This window comes from Pseudophryne corroboree, unplaced genomic scaffold, assembly GCF_028390025.1.
Source record: "Pseudophryne corroboree isolate aPseCor3 unplaced genomic scaffold, aPseCor3.hap2 scaffold_563, whole genome shotgun sequence".
Classification (NCBI taxonomy): Eukaryota; Metazoa; Chordata; class Amphibia; order Anura; family Myobatrachidae; genus Pseudophryne; species Pseudophryne corroboree.
Genome location: NW_026970162.1, coordinates 1 through 24,026, shown reverse-complemented (window position 1 = coordinate 24,026; position 24,026 = coordinate 1). Strand labels below are relative to the sequence as shown.

Here is a 24,026-nt window from a genome sequence, read left to right as displayed (position 1 = left end):
TTAAACAAACCACCTCACCATCAGAATCCTCCTTGTCAATTTCCTCCCCAGCGCCAGCAACACCCATATCCTCCTCATCCTGGTGTACTTCAACACTGACATCTTCAATCTGACTATCAGGAACTGGACTGCGGGTGCTCCTTCCAGCACTTGCAGGGGGCGTGCAAATGGTGGAAGGCGCATGCTCTTCACGTCCAGTGTTGGGAAGGTCAGGCATCGCAACCGACACAATTGGACTCTCCTTGTGGATTTGTGATTTCGAAGAACGCACAGTTCTTTGCTGTGCTTTTGCCAGCTTAAGTCTTTTCATTTTTCTAGCGAGAGGCTGAGTGCTTCCATCCTCATGTGAAGCTGAACCACTAGCCATGAACATAGGCCAGGGCCTCAGCCGTTCCTTGCCACTCCGTGTGGTAAATGGCATATTGGCAAGTTTACGCTTCTCCTCCGACGATTTTATTTTAGATTTTTGAGTCCTTTTTTTACTGATATTTGGTGTTTTGGATTTTACATGCTCTGTACTATGACATTGGGCATCGGCCTTGGCAGACGACGTTGATGGCATTTCATCGTCTCGGCCATGACTAGTGGCAGCAGCTTCAGCACGAGGTGGAAGTCGATCTTGATCTTTCCCTATTTTTGGAACCTCAACATTTTTGTTCTCCATATTTTAATAGGCACAACTAAAAGGCACCTCAGGTAAACAATGGAGATGGATGGATACTAGTATACTTATGGATGACGAGTGACTGCCGACACAGAGGTAGTATGAAGAAGATAGAAAAAAAAAACCCACCACAGGTAGGTATACAATTATGGACGAGCACTGCCGACACAGAGGTAGCTACAGCCGTGGACTACCGTACTGTGTCTGCTAGTATAGACTGGATGATAATGATATAAAAAATATATATATATCGCTACTGCAGGACAGGTATATATTATATAATGACGGACCTGCTGGACACTGTCAGCAGCAGACTCCTAAACTACTAGTATGAAGAAGATAGAAAAAAAAACCCACCACAGGTAGGTATACAATTATGGACGAGCACTGCCGACACAGAGGTAGCTACAGCCGTGGACTACCGTACTGCGTCTGCTAGTATAGACTGGATGATAATGATATAAAAAAAAAATATATATATATATCACTACTGCAGGACAGGTATATATTATATAATGACGGACCTGCTGGACACTGTCAGCAGCAGACTCCTAAACTACTAGTATGAAGAAGATCGAAAAAAAAAAACCCACCACAGGTAGGTATACAATTATGGACGAGCACTGCCGACACTGAGGTAGCTACAGCCGTGGACTACCGTACTGCGTCTGCTAGTATAGACTGGATGATAATGATATAAAAAATATATATATATCACTACTGCAGGACAGGTATATATTATATAATGACGGACCTGCTGGACACTGTCAGCAGCAGACTCCTAAACTACTAGTATGAAGAAGATAGAAAAAAAAACCCACTACAGGTAGGTATACAATTATGGACGAGCACTGCCGACACAGAGGTAGCTACAGCAGTGGACTACCGTACTGCGTCTGCTAGTATAGACTGGATGATAATGATATAAAAAAATATATATATATATATCACTACTGCAGGACAGGTATATATTATATAATGACGGACCTGCTGGACACTGTCAGCAGCAGACTCCTAAACTACTAGTATGAAGAAGATAGAAAAAAAAAACCCCACCACAGGTAGGTATACAATTATGGACGAGCACTGCCGACACAGAGGTAGCTACAGCCGTGGACTACCGTACTGCGTCTGCTAGTATAGACTGGATGATAATGATATAAAAAATATATATATATCACTACTGCAGGACAGGTATATATTATATAATGACGGACCTGCTGGACACTGTCAGCAGCAGACTCCTAAACTACTAGTATGAAGAAGATAGAAAAAAAAAAACCCACCACAGGTAGGTATACAATTATGGACGAGCACTGCCGGCACAGAGGTAGCTACAGCCGTGGACTACCGTACTGCGTCTGCTAGTATAGACTGGATGATAATGATATAAAAATATATATATATATATCACTACTGCAGGACAGGTATATATTATATAATGACGGACCTGCTGGACACTGTCAGCAGCAGACTCCTAAACTACTAGTATGAAGAAGATAGAAAAAAAAAAACCACCACAGGTAGGTATACAATTATGGACGAGTACTGCAGACACAGAGGTAGCTACAGCCATGGACTACCGTACTGCGTATGCTAGTATAGACTGGATGATAATGATATAAAAAATATATATATATCACTACTGCAGGACAGGTATATATTATATAATGACGGACCTGCTGGACACTGTCAGCAGCAGACTCCTAAACTACTAGTATGAAGAAGATAGAAAAAAAAAAACCACCACAGGTAGGTATACAATTATGGACGAGCACTGCCGACACAGAGGTAGCTACAGCCGTGGACTACCGTACTGCGTATGCTAGTATAGACTGGATGATAATGATATAAAAAATATATATATATCACTACTGCAGGTATATATTATAATATAATGAATGACGGACCTGCTGGACACTGTCTGTCAGCAGAATGCGTTTATAGAATAAAAAAAAAAACACCACACGAGTGTTTAACTTTTTCAGGCAGACAATATACTGGTGGTCACTGGTCAGTCACACTGGCAGCAAAAGTGTGCACTGTTATGTACTCCTGCTATAACTGCTCCCCAGTCTCCCCCACAATTAAGCTGTGTGAGCAGTGAGCATTCAGCACAGTCAGATATACATAGATGATATTATCATGCAGCACACTGAGGCTGAGCACAGATATGGTATGTGACTGTGTATCGTTTTTTTTCAGGCAGAGAACGGATTTTAAATAATAAATAAAACTGGTGGTCACTGGTCACTAGTATAACTATCAGCAAAACTCTGCACTCTCTGAGTACTCCTAATGCTCCCCAAAATTACTAAAATTAAATTACTAGTAAATCAAGTGTCTCACTCTCTATCTAAACGGAGAGGACGCCAGCCACGTCCTCTCCCTATCAATCTCAATGCACGTGTGAAAATGGCAGCGACGCGCGGCTCCTTATATAGAATCCGAGTCTCGCGATAGAATACGAGCCTCGCGAGAATCCGACAGCGGGATGATGACGTTCGGGCGCGCTCGGGTTAGCCGAGCAAGGCGGGAAGATCCGAGTCTGCCTCGGACCCGTGTAAAAAGGCAGAAGTTCGGGGGGGGTTCGGATTCCGAGGAACCGAACCCGCTCATCTCTATTGAAAAGGTGGTCCCATGTGACCTTATCAAAAACTGTTTCAGCATTTAATGACAGGAGGACCCCAGGGTCTGGGTTCCTAAACAGTTGAAAATGCTGCATGAGAATCAGGACCTTGCAGACATTTGTTACGGAATGCCTCCCCCTGACAAAGCCAGTTTGATCATCATGAACTAGGTTAGGGACAATACATTTCAGCTGATCCACCAGTATTTTCATGAGAATTTTTATAGTCTGAGTTCAGTAACAATATTGGCCTGTATGAGGCCAGCACCTCCGGATTTCTGCCTGCTTTAGAGAAGAATTTAATCAATGCAGCATTGAAGTAGAGGGGAGCGGAACCACTAATCAGTATGCATTATAAAATTGGGTCAACGTAGGTATAAGTTTAACGCTAAAGATTTTTTCAAATTCCCAGCTAAGTTCATGAGGACCAGGGGCTTGATCCGGTTTCAATAAAGTAATAACCTTCCTGACCTATATATATATATATATATACCAACAAATATAAATCCACAGCACTCACCACCCCAGAAGCGGGGTGGTGTCTACACTCACCACTCATAGGGTGGGGTGCATGTAGCCCATGGTCACCTACTTAAAAATATACAAACAGAAAGTTCAGCACTCACCAAAGCAAGCTCACTTATTTTCACAACATCAATAAATGATGGGGGTTTAGTTAGTAAATTGGCCAATGCACGGAAGCCTGCAAACCGATCGCCAAGGTACCCCATCTTCATGCAGGTCCTACACTATCACAGTCTCAAAAATTAAAACCTAGCAACTGTATCACACATAATATAACTGCAAAAATGCCTACTTTGTTTAATGTGTATCTGCCAATACTCCATGGCTTTTAACGGTACACTAGTCACCTGACACTGGCTGATAAATTACTAAAGAACAGCTGACTCAGGTTAAAGATAATTGGGCCCTCCAAAGCTCTGAAAGGTGTAATTGTTCGCACATATAAGATATACCCATATATGAGGAGGCAGCACAGTTAGAAGAGGCTCCACTTTGGTCCAAAGTGTGCGAGGCCACCGCGTTGAAGTCTTCCCCAATTATAATTCAGGAATATACGAAAGCATATAAACTGGTAGCCAATGTTCTAAAAAAAAGCGTGTATCATACGTGTTGGGAGCATAGACAACAGAGGACATACTATCAGGAGTTGAGAGTCACATCTAAAATAAGACACTGTCCATTAACATCAGTTATTGCAAAGTGTTGATATGAGTAACTGTTTGCAGTATTAAGATGGTCGCACCTCTGGATTTAGAATTGCAGGAGAAATAAGCTAATATCTTATATTGGCATTTAATCAATTTCTCATGTTCCACGTCTGTGCAGTGGGTTTCCTGAAGCAGGGTGACATCAACCCCATAAATTATTCAGATAAGTGAGAGTCTTTATATGTTTGTTTGGGGATTAATGCTTCTCATGTTAAAGGTACACATTTTAAAATGGTTCATTGTAACATCAGTATAAAGGGTGTAAAGGTGACGACATCACTATCAGAATAGGGTTCTGAGATGAGGGAGACATTTAGAAGATCAAAACACGCAGGAGCAAGTTCCCTAGATGCGGAAAAGAACTTATACCAGACCGGAGGCGGAAAGGGAGAAAGGACCGACAGGAAGGGCATGGGAAGGAAGATGTATACTTTAAAAAAAAAGGGCTGGGGCTCAGGAAAGCCATAGATATCCATAGCGGGCTGAAATTACCCCAACACTGAAGGGGGGCAATCCCAGGCTGCTATAGATACAGGGAGCATATCATCTGAGCCCTAGGGACTGACGCTGCACTAGTAGTCTGCATTAACAAGACGAGAAAGTCATGTAGGAGGTCCCCATGGACTATCTGTGAACACAAAACCTGACTCTTCAGCTACTTCTTATCTTTTTTCACAGATGTTTTGGAACAGCTCTTAATTTACCGCTCTGTGGTTCTCCACATCTTGCCACTTGACTCAGTCAAGCTGATGGACAGTGTTTTGCCTTCTCCGAAGTCTGGATGTTTGTTCCTTAGCACCTAGAGAAACTTTTTGTAGAACCCTTCTAGCACCACCCTTAGGAAGTCCAAACCTATAGTATATTGTTCTTAAATGTTCCCTCAACATTACAGCACATGTCTGTGTAACTTTGCCTGGCTCACCAGGCCCGCCATACCTGGATGGGCAAAGTTACATGTACTGGGCAGACAGCAGGAGTGAGCAGCAGAGGAAGACAGGAACAGGTTTTACATAGTGAGTGTTAAAATATTTAAAAAATCATTCACTACTGACTATTTAGAAATATTCAGTAATCTATTTGTAGGAGATGCAAACAGAAACAACTGTCCACCAAGTACAGCTCTGGATGACGGACAGCTCCTGCTGTCTGCACTCTCAAATCTAAACTTCTAAAGATGTGTAAAGGTGCATACACACTGAGCGCTTTTCCCCCCTGCCCAGCGATGTCAGCGGGGGTGAACGGCTTTCCATAGCAGGGCGCTATGGAAAGCCGTTCACCCAGCTGCTCATCTGCTGGTAATACCAGCAGATGAACGGCGGCCGCCGGCGATGTAGCGGGGGCGCGCATCAGTGCTCATCGCTTATTTCTGGGGCATACACACACTAGGTGGTTTTGAGCTGAAAGCAGCTCAAAACACCAAAAGTGAGCTACTTTCAGCTTAAAATTGCCCAGTGTGTATGGGCCTTTAGTCTCACTCACTACACAAGTCACTACATACTGTGCAGTCTTTCCCGCTTACATTACAGTGGAGGCTAGATCAGTACCATGCTAGTGATTAAGCTCTATTGGGAGGTGTATGGTGGTAGGAAGATAGTACTGACTTGTAAAGACTTTTAAAACAAAACCGCAATGCAATAATGAGGAAAAAAACTGGCGGTAAGGGCGGTGGGGAGGGCAACCTGTGCCCGTGGGGAGGGCGATTCTGGTCAACCATTAGATATGGATCTGGCCACCGGAGTTTTGTGACCTTTATAAAGACACTTGGGCCCAGAAACCTCAAGATAAAGCATTGTTCCTTCTTATGAATTTGATGCAACCAGCTGCTTGAATGTGCGTTTCTTTTATGTTTAATGGGATTATAAACCCTCTTTTCTGCAAACACAGCCAGTTTCACAAGTTCGGCATTTGATTGAGTGTAAGGACACTGCCAGCCAATCATATGCCGTTCTCTACACTTCTGAATGCCCAATTGTCTTTAAGCTGTACAACTGATTCTTGTTAAAGAGTTAAGAGGTGCCTGTCATGTCAATTATTGTGTTGTATTAATTCCCAAGACACAGAACAGTAATATACAAATGTCTGACTCAATTGTTTATTTTACTCAAATGAAATTCAAATGTTATCAAATTGTATTTAAAACTAGAGAAGCTTTGTAAGAGATCAAAAGAAGCAAATCATAATATGTAACAGTCACCATCAATAATCAATACATAGTAATATCCCACCAAAGCTTGCCTAGGTTTAATACATATTTATTACTTCATACCAAAATGATTATATATAATGATATGTTTTCTCTTTTAAGGTTGTGGAAAGATGAAGCTCAACCTAATCTCACCCAACCATGTGTGTAACAGATGGTTTGTCAATGCGGTATAGATACTCTGCCGGATGGAAATAGCCAAGATACAGTAGTGCACAGAATCTGGGATTGTGTCATTATGGTAGTGTCCTCTTTCTCCATGATGACTGAAACAATGAGTGTGTTTCACCCGCAGGTCAAAGCCCTAGAAGGATAATGAGTCGTGTTCAGAAAAATCATGATTTGTTTGAATAAGTTGTCATTAATGTTAGAACCAACAGTATGTTGTGGCAAATTTGAGGCAAAAGCTAGCAGGCATGGGGCATGTGACATATCCTGATGTGCAGGGGACATTTGAGACAAAATGTATGGGCAGAGGGGCATGTGAGAAAAGCTGGTGGGAAGAGGAGAGGGGCATGTGAGAAAAGTTGGTAGGCTGGGCCAAGTATAGTGTGGGTAGAGAGGTGGAAACTCTGCCCTAGAAACTCAGTGTTTGCTGTTCATTGCAATCACTGATTGCACAATGAAAGCATTTTGCAATTTGCAAACCAGATAAAATATAATGTGAATTAATCATGTGTATCTGTTTATTTAATAGTAGTACTGTTATTTGATTAACGATTTGATCATTAACTATTTAAAGTGCAATATACCAGATGACTATCCTATGCGTGAAACGCTTATGATAATCACGCCCATATGAGTTGGTATAAATATGGTCCATGCTATCACAGCGTTCTGACAACCGATGCGGTCAAGCTTAATGTGAAACGTACGTCATCATAAGCCTGGACGTACACTGTTTCTGGGTGCGTTGAATCTATACCCGGCCCGGCATCCAGGTCTATGAGCGGCTCCCTGCACGGCGCTATGGACATTTCAGCAGCTACTATATACTGCAAGCAATCAATCTCGTGAGGTACTCAGAGCATCTCATCCCAGAGAGATCACTTACCTCCTCTAAAATGTGCAAGCACAACAGGGGAGGAGGTGATTGATCTCGGTGACAGCAGAAGCTGCTCGCTCTTCGTCTATATTCCGTTTTGGCATTGGCATTTTTCCGCCGCTCTCATTGTCTCCATTCACTGCCCTGAGGCACATGGGTCAAAAGTAGAAGGGGGATTCTCCTATAGCGCTGGAACATCTATCAGAAAAAAAAGAGTTTACCTTTGTTGATTGTACTAACAAAATGAATTATCACTATATTTAACTACTTCTGTATTGATTCAGTCATGATCTCTTGTATATATGTTTATTTTTATTTGTATTTGGTATCAGAGGCATAGGACTTGTCTACCATCTGATTTATGCTTATGCAAAGGGTTTCTCTATACATATTGCTCACCGGCTCACAGTGGGTTAATACACCAGCGGCTGAATTGTTTGGCTGATAGCTGTACTATGGTGGTCATTCCGAATTGATTGCTAGCTGCAGTTGTTCGCAGTGCAGCGATCAGGCAAAAAAACGGCTATTCTGCGCACGTGTATGCAGCGCAATGCGCATGCACGTCGTACGAGCACAACAAACGATGTAGTTTTGCACAGGGTCTAGCAAAGCATTTCAGTCGCACTGGTGGTCGCATGAAGTGGGAGTTTCTGGGTGTCAACTGACCGTTTTCAGGGAGTGTTCGAAAAAACGCAGGAGTGCCAGGAAAAACGCAGTCTGAAGTGATCGCAAGCGCTGAGTAGGTTTTGAGGTACTCTGCAACTGCACAAAAAAACTTTGTAGCCGATCTGCGATCCATTCGTTTGCACTTCTGCTAAGCTAAAATACACTCCCAGTGGGCGGCGGCATAGCGTTTGTATGGCTGCTAAAAACTGCTAGCGAGCGATCAGCTCGGAATGACCACCTATATTTTCCCAGCAACAACGTTGCATTCTAAAGCATACCCATTTGGATTACTCAGTAGTGTCAAATAGTATGAAATCAGATACGAATGTATTGAATCATACTTGCCCTTTGCCTACTCTGTTCGCTTTTTTCTAACTAGTAACAAAATTATAGCATTGGTTCCTGTTTTATTTGAACTATTTGCAACAGTGGTAAACTGTAAAATACACATACTGGGATTGCTGAATGGTGCCACGCTAAGTGTACCTGCTTTTTCATAATATTTTAAGCGGCTTCAGTATCGCAATTTATAACAGGAAACGCTCTATTTATTCTGTGTTCATACGTGCTGACCTTTATATGTTTCTTTTGTATGTCAGTGGGTTGTGCTGTATCACAACACGTTGATTATATTGCATTACAGAAATTGTGTTATCACAGGATACATTGCAGGAATTTAATTATTCTGTTACATATAGGTTAGTGAGTAGCGTTCTGTTACAAATACTTTTATTGTATTTCATTATAGGAATTGTGTCATTACAGATTATATTGCAGGCAACAATTACAAATATTACAATGAATGTACGATGTTGAAGCACACAGCAGGGAGCGGTCGATCACAGGTTTACTGGAGATCAAAATCCAGTATTTAAAAGGATAATATAAACCTGTATAAAACTTTTTCAGATTTTCACTTTACTGATAGAAGTTATTTGATGGTTCTTCCTATACACCCCCATATGTAAAGAAAAAATAAAATTATATTTATTGGGGTGATATTATTATTATAGGATATTACTAGTATTATTGTACATATGATTAAATCTTTTCAGGCTGACAATTGATCATCCTATGTTATGCCTACTAATAATTACTTTTTATGAAATATAGTATTAAAAGTTAAGTTTTAATTAACTAATGTAACAATACTAAAAGAGTGCGGCACACATTAAGCCTTCTTTGGCTAAAGCCCACTAGTGGTTTTTGCCTAAAGGGCCCCATACACTGGAACGATTATGCCCGATTTCAGCCCAATTCAGGCATTTGTGCCGATATATTGGGTGAAATCGGTCATTTTGGCTGTGTATACGATCCGATCCTATGCGCGGCCCCGTGAGCATCGGATTCTGAACGTGCTGCACTCGTGATATGTCGGACTCCGCAGGCATGGCTGGGATCGCCCAAGATATATTGTATGCAAAAGGACAGCATACGATGTATCTTGGGCGATCCTGCGCCCGGGAGGCTGACGGGGTGATCACCAGCAATCGCCTGCGACATGTCAGATGGACATGTCGCAGTAGTGTATGGGGCCCTTTAATCCCTAAACTCTGATTGCACTTTGCTTAATAGCACACCTCCAATTAGGGTCAGATCCATTCTGACATGCATTTGTCGGAATGGATCCGACAACCCCTATTCAATCTCATCTCAATTCGGCTTTTAAAAAGTCGAATTAAGATGAGGGACCCTGATTAGGAGAGGGGGTGGAGCCGCAGGGAGACCAGTGGGGACAGCTGTGGGCAGACGGAGATCAGCGCTACAGTAGCGCTGCAGGAGGATGTCACACAGACGCCCGACCTCAAGGCAGTGTCCACCCGGCTCAAGCAAGCGTGACCTCACTTGCTGTAGCCGGGTGGAAGCTGCCGTGAGCGGCACGGCTGTGAGACATCCTGCTGCAGCACTGTCCTGTAGCGCTGATCTCCCCTATGTGCCTGTGGCTGTCCCCCGTCTCCCTGCGGCTCCCCTACTTCTCCTCCTCTGGGTCTCACATCACAGTCCGACATTTTTTTTATGTCGGACTGAGATGGTCGGAAACTGGGCCAAATCCTGTTGAATTTGGCCCCGTTTCACTCAAAAGTACGTGAATCAGCAGCTATACTGCCGATTCACGTACTATTCGACAAGTCAAATTCCACAAGTTGTCGAAAACAAAAGCTTAAAAAGTAAAAACTGACGTCTTTTCAACAGATGGCAGTTTTCGACACCAATTGAATATACCCCCAAATCTATTAATTTTTGTATTAAGACTCATGTAATTTGCTTTTCATTATCGGTTGGTTGACACATTGAAATTAATATCAACATCTTTTTTGAAGCCTGTGCACAGTCTTCTAGACTGTATGTCCCCCCTCATAGTAATAATATATTTATTGACCAGTTTGCTAAACAGATGGATCTCTTGTATACGTTTTATACCCACTTCTATAAATAAAAACAATAAAATGCAACCTAATGTGAACATCTAAAACCAGCCAGATCACTTACAGGGTCATGAGAAACAAACACGGACTGGCAAATCAGACGAGCCTTCATATCATAAACGTTCAACCAATGATACACATCCTCATCTCTGTTGAGGGGACAGACAGAAAACTCACGGGGCTGTTGAAGAATGCATTTTTTCTAATAAGCAACTGAAAGCATGTTTTTAAGAAAAAAGAAAACAAAATGCTATATGCTGTAGAAAATAATCATCACTCCATTTACTAAATAACATTATAATTCTAAGCACTGATATTGCTGACAATCCTATCTTTTTGGATGTTTAGTCTAAGACTATTGTTTTAGTCCTGATAATTTGATACCTCCTTAGTGTCATGGACACCAGCTTCTGAGAAGCAACTTGATGGAAAATAAAGATTTGTATAATTTGATGCCTATCAATTTCAATTGATTGTAAAATTGAACATTCACTTAACAATAATTCCACATAAACTAGTATCTCTTTAAAGTACCCCCAACCACCAAAACAATGGAAGTCCCATGCCAGGTGCTCACGCAGGGCCAGGAAACTCATCTACTTCCTCATTTCTCTCCACATTCTTCACTGAGTGGCCAGAGCCCCCATAGCTGGAATTGTTATCAGCGGTCTCTGGACCAGAAGCTGCTTACAGCACATCACAGTCTGACGTGCAAGTCCCAGATACTGTATGCAAGGCCGCCATCAGAAATTCTGGGACCCAGGACTCGCAAAATAGGCAACCCCCCCCCCCCATAAAAGGTAAAAAAAAGTGTCTATATATATATATATATATATATATATATAAACCATATAAAATAAACACACACACACACACACACACACACACACACACACACACACACACACGCACTCTCTCTCTCTCTCTCTCTCTCTTACACTTTCTCCCACTCACTCTTCCTCAACTTACCTATCATAGCCTGGTCCCGTTTAGCTCCGTCCCCTCTGTTTTGTGTAACTCCGCCCCCTTTTTCATGACCGAGATCTGGCACTACACAGGAGAGGGGAGAGTACGCTGCAAGCTTCTATTGAAAAGTCTCTGCCAAAATTGCTGCCGCCTCAGAGGAGACAGTTATTAAAGATACTAGAGGGGCCATTTTTGGAGGGACGTTTACAATAGAAGCTTGCAGCGTCCTCTCCCTCTCCTTTGACAGTGCCAGAACTCAGTAATGAAAAGTGGGCAGAGCACCGCGGCGGGCGGTGGCATGAGCGGCTCGGGCCCAGGACATCAGTGCCTACAGCACCCCCCTGATGGCGGGACTGACTGTATGTGCTAGTTATGTGAGTGGACTGGTATCTAAAAATAGGATTTTAATTACCTACCGGTGAATTCTTTTCTCATAGTCTGTAGAGGATGCTGGGGTCCATTTTAGTACCATGGGGTATAGATGGTTCCGCAGGAGCCTTCGGCACTTTAAGACTTTTCAACAGTGTGAACTGGCTCTTCCCTCTATGCCCCTCCTCCAGACCTCAGTATAGGAACTGTGCCCGAGGAGACGGACAACTTCGAGAGAAGAATTTACATTAAACTAGTGGCGAGATTCACACCAGCTTACATCTTACAAAACATGCCACCTAACATGGCCTTCAACATAACCCACGCCAATGTGCATGCATAACGCAACAGCAACAACTGTGAACATCTTAACACATGAAAACATGTGTAAAAGACAAAACGTAATTCTGCAGGAAAAATGAGCACCGGGCGGGTACCCAGCATCCTCTACAGACTACGAGAAAAGGATTTACCGGTAGGAAATTAAAATCCTATTTTCTCTTATGTCCTAGAGGATGCTGGGGTCCATTTTAGTACCATGGGGACGTACCAAAGCTCCCAGTACGGGCGGGAAAGTGCTAATGTTCCTGCAGAACTGACTGACCAAACTGAAGCTCGTCAGCAGCCAAGGTGTCAAACCTGTATAACTTAGCAAACGTGTTTGCCCCTGACCAAGTAGCTGCTTGGCAAATTTGCAACACCGAGACACCCCGGGCAGCTGCCCAGGAAGAACCCACTTTCCTTGTAGAGTGGGCCTTTACCAAACTTGGTAACAGCAATCCTGCCATGGAATAAGCGTGCTGAATGGTACCTCTGATCCAGCGTGCAATAGTCTGCTTAGAAGCAGGACCCCCAATCTTGTTGGGGTCAGAGAGGACAAACAAAGATTCTGTTTTCCTTATCCGAGCCGTTCTTGCAACATAAGTCCTCAATGCTCTGACGACATCCAAGGACTTTGAAACGGCTGAGGTGTCAGAAGCCACTGGCACCACCACATGTCGGTTGATATGGAAAGAAGACACAACCTTCATGAAAAATCAAATAAGGACTCTTGTGTGACAGAGCCCCTAATTCAGACACTCGTCTGCCTGAGGCCAAGGCCAACAGCATGACGACTTTCCAAGTGAGAAATTTCAACTCCACCTCTTGCAGAGGCTCAAACCAGTCCGATTTAAGGAACTGCAACACCACATTAAGATCCCTTGGCGCCGCAGGAGGCACAAAGGGAGGTTGGATGCGCAGAACCCATTTCACGAACGTCTGGACCTCCGGAAGGGAAGCCAACTGTTTCTGAAAGAAAATGGACAAGGCCGAAATTTGGACCTTGATAGACCCTAATCTCAAGCCAGCATCCACCCGCCTGTAGAAATAGGATAAGAAGTCCTAATTGAAATTCCACTGCTGGAGACTTCTGGGATTCACACCAAGATACATATTTTCTCCAAATACGATGGTAATGTTTAGACATTACCCCTTTCCTGGCCAGAATAAGAGTGGGAATTACTTAATTGGGAATACCCTTACGGGCTAGGATCTGGCACTCAACAGCCATGCCGTCAAACGTATATGCGGTAAGTCTTGATAAACTAACGGCCCCTGCTGAAGCAGGTCCTAGTGAAGAGGAAGAGGCCAAGGATCTTCCAGTAGTAACTCCTGAAGATCTGGATACCAAGCCCTTCTTGGCCAGTCTGGAGCAATGAGCATTGCTCGAACCCTTGTTCTTCTGATGATCTTGAGAACTTTTGGTATTAGTGGAAGTGGAGGGAACAGGTACACCGACTGAAACACCCACTGGGTCACCAGTGCATCTACTGTTATTGCTTGTGGATCTCTCGACCTGGAACAATATTTCTGAAGCTTCTAGTTGAGACGTGATGCCATCATATCTACTTCCATCTTTCCCAGCAGACGGATGCACTGATGAATCGATACGCGTGCTGGTTTCAAAACTTGTTTGACCATCTTCTGGATCTCCAGAGCCTTTTCCACCGGTAGGAATACTTTCTGTGCTTCCGTGTCCAATATCATTCCCAGAAATTATAACCTCATTGTGGGTTCCAATTGTGATTTTGGAAGGTTTATGATCCAACCGTGCTGTTGAAGCACCGTCAGGGAAAGCGCAATGTTCTGCACTAGATTCTCCCTGGATCTCGCTTTTATGAGGAGATCGTCCAAGTATGGGATTACATTGACTCCTTTCTTGCGAAGAAGCACCATCATCTCTGCCATCACCTTGGTGAATCTTCTCGGAGCCGTGGAGAGCCCAAAAGGCAATGTTTGGAAATGGTAGTGGCAGTCCTGCATCGCAAACCTCAGGTATCCCTGATGCGGAGGGTAGATGGGAACATGTAAATAAGCATCTTTGATGTCAACTGACACCAGGAATTCCTTTTCCTCCAAGCTGAAGATCACTGCTCTCAGGGTTTCCATCTTGAATTTGAACCTTTTCAAATAGAGGTTCAGAGTCTTTAGGTTTAAAATCGGTCTGACCGAGCCATCCGGTTTCGGCACTACAAACAGGCTAGAATAAAACCCTTTTTCCTGTTGTGACACAGGAACTAAGGAAATTATGTTGTCTTGACATAATTTCTGTGTTGCGTTCAGAACCTTTGTTCTGTCCTGAACAGAAGCTGGTAAGGCTGATTTGAAAAATCGGCATGGGGGAAGGTCTTGAAATTCCAAATTGTACCCTTGGTATACTATCTGTAATAACCAAGGATCCAGATCTGAGTGAATCCAGGCCTGGCTGAAAAACAGTAGACGTACCCCCACCCGATCGTACTCCCGCAGGGGAGCCCCAGCGTCATGCTGAGGTTTTAGCAGAAGTAGCTGTTGACTTCTGCTCCTGCGAGCCTGATGGTGTTGTAGATTTTTTACCTCTTCCTTGCCCTCTTCCTGCGAAGGAGGTACCCTTTGCCTTCATGGACTTGTTGGGCCGAAAGGACTGCATCGTATGAGAATGATATCCTTTCCTAGGTGGAGCAGCAGCGGAAGGCAGAAATGCTGGCTTGCCTGATGTAGTTGTTGAAATCATGGCCTCCAGCTTGTCTCCAAAGAGGGCTTCTCCATTGTAAGGGAGCGCCTCAATTTTCTTTTTTTATTCCGCATCAGCATTCCATTTGCGGATCCACAGCGCCCTGCGGGCTGAAATTGCCATAGCGGAGGATCTTAAACTCAGCAACCCAATATCCTTCATAGCTTCAACTAAGTAACCTGCAGCACCTTTGATATGGCCGAGAGTTAGGACTATTTCATCCCTGTCAACTGTGTCTATGTTAACAAGCAAGTTGTCAGACCATTTTTCCACAGCGTTACCCACCCACGCACAAGCAATAGTTGGCCTGAGCACCGTTCCGTTAGCCGTATATATGGATTTCAGGATTGTTTCTAATTTACGGTCAGCTGGATCTTTTATAGAGGCTGAACCAGGGGCAGGCAAAACAATTTTCTTAGACAGCCGAGAACCTGAGGTGTTTATCATTGGGGGTGTCTCCCATTTGTGCCTGTCTTCCTCAGGGAAAGGGTATCCTTCTGGGAAGGGTAAATTTATTCTCAGGGTTAGCCCAGGATTCTTCAAAGAATGCTTTCAAATCTTTTGATGGAGGAAAAGTCACAACCTGCTTTTTATTTAATTTAAAATAATCCTTTTCCTCTGGGACCAGCGTTGTTTCAGGAAACTCCAACACTTCCTTTATAGCAACTATCATACATTGTATGCTTTTGGCTAATTTGGGGTCCACCGTTCTCAAATCCCCAGTGTTGACGTCAGAGTCGGAATCTGTGTCTGTGTCCCCTTGCATTATCTGGGCCAGAGACCTTTTCTGGGAACTGGATGGGACCCAAGTGGATGATATGGAGGGGTCAGTAAACAGTGCATCCTCCACAGACTGCCTCCAGTATTTAGTCTGTTGTTCAGACTCAGAGAATTTATTTGCAAGCATTGAAATATTCTTTTGCAACATTCTCACCCACTCCGGCTCCTTCTGAGAGGGAAGGGCCACCATATTACCCTCTTGTGCATCTAAAATAGGTTCTTCCTGGGAAGAACCCTCCCCAATGTCTAACATGTTACACACTTGTACACACACACACACACCCCTATCACACAGGGTAGCTATTGGGGACAGACCCACACTAAAGTCTGTCAGAGAGACACAGAGGGATTTGCCAGTCCACACACTGTGCCTTATTGTGAATTGTGGAAATATTACATACTTACAGTGCTTATACCAATAATAGACCCACAGACCTAATTATAATGAACACTCTCTGCCCCTTCTATAACACCCTGTACTTGTATCAGCATTGTCATGAGGAGAAACAGCATTCAGGAGCTTCACACTGGAGTTTCTGCAGGAGAAAATGGCACCCAGTGAGTGTTTTGGCAAGTCTGAGGAGAAACCCCGCCCTTCAGCCTCAGCAATGTAATATTTATACTGGCTGGGGAAGGCACATCAGCGGCTGTACATGTATGTACCCATTTTGACAGTGAGAGTAAGGTTTTAAAACATGCCCTCAGAGCGTGCCCCCGCGCTCTGCACTGTTGTGCTGAGAGACATGGCGCGCAGCATCCCGCCGCTGTGCGTGTACCTGTATGTCGCCAACGATGACCGGAGGATCCCCTCTCTGCAGGACTCCGGTAATATACTCACCAGCCTTCTGACTTCTGGCTCTGTTAGGGGGTGGCGGCAGTGCTGTGGGAGTGAACGCTGGCCAGGCTTGGGCTGTGTTCAGTACCCTTCACGAGCTAATGGTGTCCTGTCAGCGGAAGCAGAACCATTAACTAATTGAGAAGTTGGTTCCTACTTCTCCCCCTAAGTCCCACGAAGCAGGGAAGCTGTTGCCAGCAGCTTCCCTGTAAAATAAAAAACCTAAGAAAGTATTTTTCCAGCAGAGCTCTGTAGAGCTCCACTAGTGTGCATCCAGTCTCCTGGGGACATTTTCTAGACTGAGGTCTGGTGGAGGGGCACAGAGGGAGTAGCCAGTTCACACTGTTGAAAAGTCTTAAAGTGCCAGAGGCTCCTGCGGAACCGTCTATACCCCATGGTACTAAAATGGACCCCAGCATCCTCTAGGACGTAAGAGAAATAGATGATAGATCTATCCTTTATGGTTATTAACTTTAAAGCTTACAGTATGTTACCCAGAGAAGCACCTACTGCACTTCTGGCTCTGTAAATTCTTACATCATGTATAACTCAATGCACAGGTAAGATGAACTGGGTGCTATGGCTGATCATGCTGATAGTGACACACAATTTGGTGGTTTGCCATCCGTTTATTTGGTCTTCCACCAAAAGAACAGATAAGTGCATTGCCACATGAGTTACTATTAAATTAGGAAGAGCGTGAGAGGAGTACACAATGCAGATTAGGGCCTTCAGAACATAACTTACCATTATATGGAGCTTTGCGTTTCCATCTTGTGTAATAAATGTTCCTCCCATTCCCACAGGTTTGTCTCCATAATGTTCTTGCAAAGACTTTCTCATACAGCTTACAACGTTACCTTTACCTGTCCTTTGCTTTACATTCACCTCTATGACCTGAAACATATATATAAAAATCTGTCATCAAATCCAATAAAAAAATGGAACATATCAGCATCGGGTGGTCTTCAGTATGCCGCCGGCTGGGATCCCGGCCACCAGCATACTGACACATACTGTATTCTCTCTCTTGGTGGTCCACGACACCCCTGGAGGGAGAATAAATAGTGTGTGCCCGCAGCGTGGCGAGTGCAGTGAGCCTGCAAGGGGCTCATTAGTGCTCGCCCAGCTGTCGGTATGCCGGACACTCATATTACACCCATCACCATCACCACAGTAATTTACTGCAGACAAATTGATCCCCTGGGACTATTAAATTAGCCCCAAAATGCAGCAGCCAGGCTGCAGTTAACAGGGATTTTTTTTTCCAGGTCTGAGCAGACCCGAAAAGAAATCCCGGATAAATTGCCTGTTATCGGGTGCCCAAACCACGTTGACACATAGGTCCAGGAACGTACCCCAGATTCTATGTGTTAACTCTCAAAAACAGTTAATCTACTGGGTGAGAAAAAGGGGCTCCAACGGAACAGCACTGTGGTGTTAAAGCCCAAAGTTGCCACCCTTTTTCACACCCATTAAAGTATTATATTAGTGCACTGATGCTTTTCATTAAGCATGGAATAATGAAAGCCATAAGACCTCATTCACTTTGTGCAACTGATACGCACCATAAAACACCTTGGTTTTAAATTGCATGCCTCGATGGACCACCCTATGCGCAGCTTGGCACATGACTATTCTAAGCTCTTTAAACAGATGTGGTAAAACGCAAAAGAATCTTTAGGAGCTTCACTATACGAAAGTCAGGACATTCTCCCACCTCTGCAGTACTTTTTTACATTTCTTAAAGTTTTCAGTTTTTCCCTTTTAGGGTGTACTGTAATTAAATTCAGAAACATGTGGTGGTTTGATGTGTGGCTTTGCCCATTGACAAAACTTTCAGTAGCCCAACATCACTTATTTTACTGCGCATGTTTCTGGGTGTGCAAGGCAAAAAAAGTGATGTTACGGTCATAATGTGCCACCAGTTATGAGCATTGCCACACTATTCTAACAACACATTACAAAAACCCCTACACTACAAGTCCAGTCTCCACAGGCCAGGAGGACAGGAAGAGGGCAGCACTTTCGTACCTGGGATCGAGGTAGGCACAAGGAGGGTCATTCAGATCCTGGCAGATCTGCTACCTCATGCACAAAAGCAGAGCTGGCCCTAACCAATATGATGCCCTAGGCAAGATTTTGGCTGGTGCCCCATAGAACCATCGCTAGTTCCGCCTTTGACCCTGCACCCCTTTCCCAGCACCATCACCCCTCACCCAAAGCAGTGCTCAATTTGATGTTCCTACCTCCTATATTTTAAGTAGGAACAGTGTGCATATTCGGCGCACAGCCCAAAAAGGGGTGTGTTCTTGCTGGGAAGGGGCATGGCCACACAATAATACCCGCAATTCAAATTACGCCGCACAGTAGTGCAACTTTATTCACATTATATCATGTAATAGTGTCCCTAATTTATGTTACATCACACAGTATTACCACTTTACCTTATATACATTGCTAATCCTAATTCACATTATGTCACACTGAATTGCTCCTTTTTCACATTAAACCACATTATATTGCTCTTTATTCACATTAGACCACACAGTAGCGCCCTTTCTATACGTTACGCCACACAGTAGAGCACCTTATACACATAATGCCACACATCAGTTATGCCTTTATACACATAATACCACACAGTAATGCCCCTTACACATATGGCACACATTAATAATGTCCTTATAAACATAATGCACCTTACACATATGCCGCACATTATTAACGCCCGTATACACATGATGACACACATTATGTCCCTTTCACATATGCCGCACGTTATTAATGCATTTATACACATGACACACATATTGCCCCTTACACGTGCTGAACACTACTGTACTACCAACCCACCCGCACACAGCACTCACATGGCCACTAACACTGTGACCTCTGCCTCTGCTTGGATACAGATGTGTCCTCATACATCTTGCCTCAATACGCCATGCTGCAGAAGATGCTTGGCATGAATCAGCTGGCAGCTCTGCTAATGTTAGGCGCCTTTTTTGATGAAAATGCATCTTATTTGCATTACTTTGTGGCTAGGATGCACAAATAGCTTCTGCTGATTAAAATAATATGCAGCATGCCTATATTCTGTGTGCGACTGTGACTGTATCTGCATATGAAATGCTATGTTACAGTGATTTCCAGGAATACAGTGTAACGTAACATGTCGTATGCAGATACAGCTGCAGTCACACACAGAATATAGGCATGCCGCATATCATTTTAATCAGCAGAAGATGCTTGTGCCCCTAGGCATACCAAATACTCTAGGCATTTGCCTAGTTTGCCTATGCCGAGGGCCGGCTCTGCACAAAAATAACAGTGTTTGGTAATTTGTGCATGAGGAGGACCCATTGTGCGCATACACGAACAAGTCCTGCAAAGTAGGAAGCAGGACAGCAGCAGACTGTCAGCATCCTAGGAAACAGGTTGGATTGCTACTGCATGTAATAGACGCCACATGCTGTATTACCATACCGTGCTATCACTGCTGCTTCCAATGAAGCAGCAGTGATAGCAACTCCAACCAAATCTGAATCAGGCACAATGTTTTTGTGCTCCCTAGTGCCAGATTAAGGTCATCATGGGCCTGGAGCTGAAATTTCTGAAGGGCCTACTGTGTGCCGCCGCAAGGGGTGTGGCTACTTGTATGGGGGCGTGACCAGTGCTGTGTATATAATATATATATATATATATATATATATATGTGTGTGTATTATGTATGTATGTGTGCTTGAAAAAGAAAAATCTCAGCACTTAGATTACTATATTACAATAATTATTTTATTAAGACAGGAGGAAAAAAGGGGGAAGAACAGTCGAAGATGCGAGGAAGACGGGAGAGAGACAGGGTGAAAATAGGGGCTAAATGGGAGGGATACAGGGGGAAGAACAGGGGAAGATGGGAGGAAGAAAGGAGGGGAGACAGGTGCAAGAACAGCAGAAGATGGGAGGCACAGGGGGGATAGGAGGAAGAACAGGGGAAAGATGGGAGGGAGATATAGGGAGGAACAATCCTGGTCTGATGTTCTGGTGAGGGGAGGGGGAATCAGCCCGGTGACAGGGGGGAGGAGGGGGAATTAGCCTGGTGAGGGGGAAGGAGGGGGGATTAGTTTGGTGAAGGGGTGGGATAGAAGAACGGTTGATTGAGTCTGCACAGGATCACTCTATCTATGCAATTGATATTCAAATTGATATCATTAAAGCTATAGCTCTAAAATAAACCAACATTTGGCCATATATTCAATAGGCAATTAGTATTCGGCGCTGGGTTGGCGGTGCTCCCATAAAATAGTTCAGTAAACTACTTGGAAAAGTAAGGGAGATGGTTCCCGTATAGTACCGGAACCAAAGAGAAAAAAAAAGACTATATTTCTCTTCTGGGGCACACTTGTATTGATAATTGTGAAAGATATGTATTATTCTTAGGTTAAAATGTAATTTTTGTTATTTACCCTCCTAAAATAATGGCTATAAGGCAAGAAAAAAGAAATGACGACATATATGGCAAAATAATCTAAATAAACATCAAATTATGTGAATATTAAAAATGCTAACGTAGTGGCTCAATGAGCAAAAATATATGAATCTCCGATGTTGAGAAATATTCTCTTCTTCCTAATTTGTTACGATATATGCTGTAATAAAGATATAGCAGGAAGAAAGAGAAAATGTACACCGGGCTCAACCCAAATCACTGGTAAAGTGCTGGCTAGAGAAAATATACAATGATGCTTGGTTCTAGGTCCTATGTCCTTGGTTTGGATAAAAATACCTGCGGTACCTGGTATTCTCTGGAGGTCTCCCACCCAGGTACTGACCTGGTCCACAGTGCTTGGCTTCCAAGATCAGACGAGGTTGGGCATACTCAGTGTGGTTTGACCACCGGTAGGTATATCACATCTGATGACACTGGGAACCATATATTGTCAGATCTGAAAGGTCTGTGGGAACTCCCAAAGTTCATAAAAATTACTAAGTGCTTATAGATCAAAATACCTGCGGTACCTGGTATTCTCTGGTGGTCTCCCACCCAGGTACTGACCTGGCCCACAGTGCTTGGCTTCCAAGATCAGATGAGGTTGGGCACACTCAGTGTGGTTTGACTGCAGGTAAATATATCGCACCTGATGACACTGGGGATCATATATTGTCTGATCTGAAATATCTGAGAAACGACACTGAGACGGAAAAAAGATAGAGGAACACTTCTGCTGTCCTGTTGTGTGACAAACTGGTGCTCTGTTTACATATTGCATTGCAGAGCCCCAAGATTGTTAAACAGGATGAGAGGGAGTTCCAGAAATCCCATGTAAATGGGAATGTTTCACAAGGTTTTCTGTTTTTATACAGAAATACTGGCTTTTTGGTTATTTGTGTTAATTCACGTAATGCTCTGCAACTGCTTTGTATAGTCAGCAACACAAAAAAACCCTTAAGGTTAGCAGTGTATTATTATCACTTATCCAACAATGTAGCACTTGTATTTGTGGGAGAGGTAGTTAGATGAGATATAACAAGATATCTTGAAAGTATACAGATATAAATCCTAATAAGGACTGAACCTATTTAGAACCATAAATGGATCATAAATCTAAATAATTAGTAATGTAGACTGGACACTAATGCGGCTCCTGATAAGCATAACATATTACCATACATCCCTGATTGGCAGAAAACATTTACATTTGTATACACTTCATAGGTCAAAAGATAAATTGCTGGAGAGATAGAGCCAACAAGATGCCAGGGAGAAGGAGTCCGGCAACAAACCGGGAGTTACCATGTAACCTACTGATAGATGGAGGGGCGTAAATACCCCCCTAGGTCACCGGACCTGGAAGTGACGCGCGTTTCGCTCGGGAGAGATCGTTCACTGGTCACCTGCTCCCCGGCTCCCTTGCGTAGGTTTATAAAGACATATTGGGTCCTATTAATTGCTAATCAGTAGCTTCAGATGACTATATGCTTAAGCAATTAAGTCCCCAGAGTGATCCATCCTAATGGTGGAAGAAATAAGCGTATCAATTAAGGCATGAACTCCGCTTAAAAACTAGCAATGAGTGGGAAGAGTATGAGTTTGTGATAAATTTAAATAAAATAAAATAAAAGGAAGACATGTAAAAAAATGAAGACATGTAAAAAAATGAAAGACTGGGAAGATATAGATTGATATAATGATAAATGAATAGTGTATTAAATGTCGAGAAAATATATATAAAGGTAAAGAACTGAGTAAAAGTGAATGAAAGAGTTATGAATGAAATGGAATAAAAATATGATTCGGGGTCATGATTAAGGAATGTTTCTAAAAAAGTATATTTTTCTTATGCTAGTAAATATATGTATATTGAGCATTATTAGGAATAGATTATAGTGAGTAGTAAATGAAGAACTAAGAGAACTAAGAAAAGGTAAGAAAAGGTAAATTGTGAATGTGACATGTGAAATATGAATTATTGTGTGAAATAAGATATTGTAAAATAAAATATTGTACTAAAAATACTATTGATATTGAATTCGTTGTGGGGTTAGTGGATGGTGAAATCGGGGGGAAAAAGAAGGGAAGGGGAAGCAAATGAAGGGGGGACAATAAAGGGGGGAGGAAATGGGTGTGTAAAGTGTGACGTGTGTGTGAAGGGGAGGACATGTGATGTGTGATTAGATGGGGAAATATGTTAGTGATTAGAACCTGGAGAAAATGGGGAAGATGGGGGATGGTGATTAAAAGGGCCGTCTGAAGTGGTAGAAATAAGTGAGTGATGCTGGGTATGGCAATAGATTGGTATTATGATGTGAATGTGGAGCCCTAATGCCCTGAAATAGAGAAAGACAATGAAGATGCTGGATGGAGAAAATGTGTGTGTAGTGTGATCCGGATGGGATTGAGAGTGGGATGAATTGGTGAGGGGGGGTTGTGGAGGGAAAAGGGGGGGGGGGAAGGATCCGACCCTAATTGGAGGTGCGCTATTAAGCAAAGTGCAATCAGAGTTTAGGGATTTAAGGGCCCCATACACTACCAGGCGATTGCTGGTGATCACCCCGTCAGCCTCCCGGGCACAGGATCGCCCAAGATACATGGTATGCTGTCCTTTTGCATACAATATATCTTGGCCGATCCCAGCCATGCCTGCGAAGTCCGACATATTACGAATGCAGCACGTTC

The 24,026-nt window shown here is 43.3% G+C and overlaps 1 long non-coding RNA gene and 2 pseudogenes across 1 annotated transcript; all 3 read right to left on the bottom strand.

Moving 5' to 3' along the window:
• Nucleotides 1-6,727: 6,727 nt before the first annotated feature.
• LOC135032968 (uncharacterized) lies at nt 6,728-17,750 on the bottom strand. The gene is made up of 3 exons (XR_010228423.1): nt 17,597-17,750; nt 10,930-11,014; nt 6,728-7,032 (listed from the first exon to the last, which is right to left on the bottom strand). It is a non-coding gene; the product is annotated as an uncharacterized LOC135032968 (long non-coding RNA).
• A 3,882-nt stretch (nt 17,751-21,632) lies between these two features.
• LOC135032971 (5S ribosomal RNA) lies at nt 21,633-21,750 on the bottom strand (annotated as a pseudogene).
• Nucleotides 21,751-21,856: 106 nt separating this feature from the next.
• On the bottom strand, nt 21,857-21,974 carry LOC135032974 (5S ribosomal RNA; annotated as a pseudogene).
• Between the last annotated feature and the right edge of the window lie 2,052 nt (nt 21,975-24,026).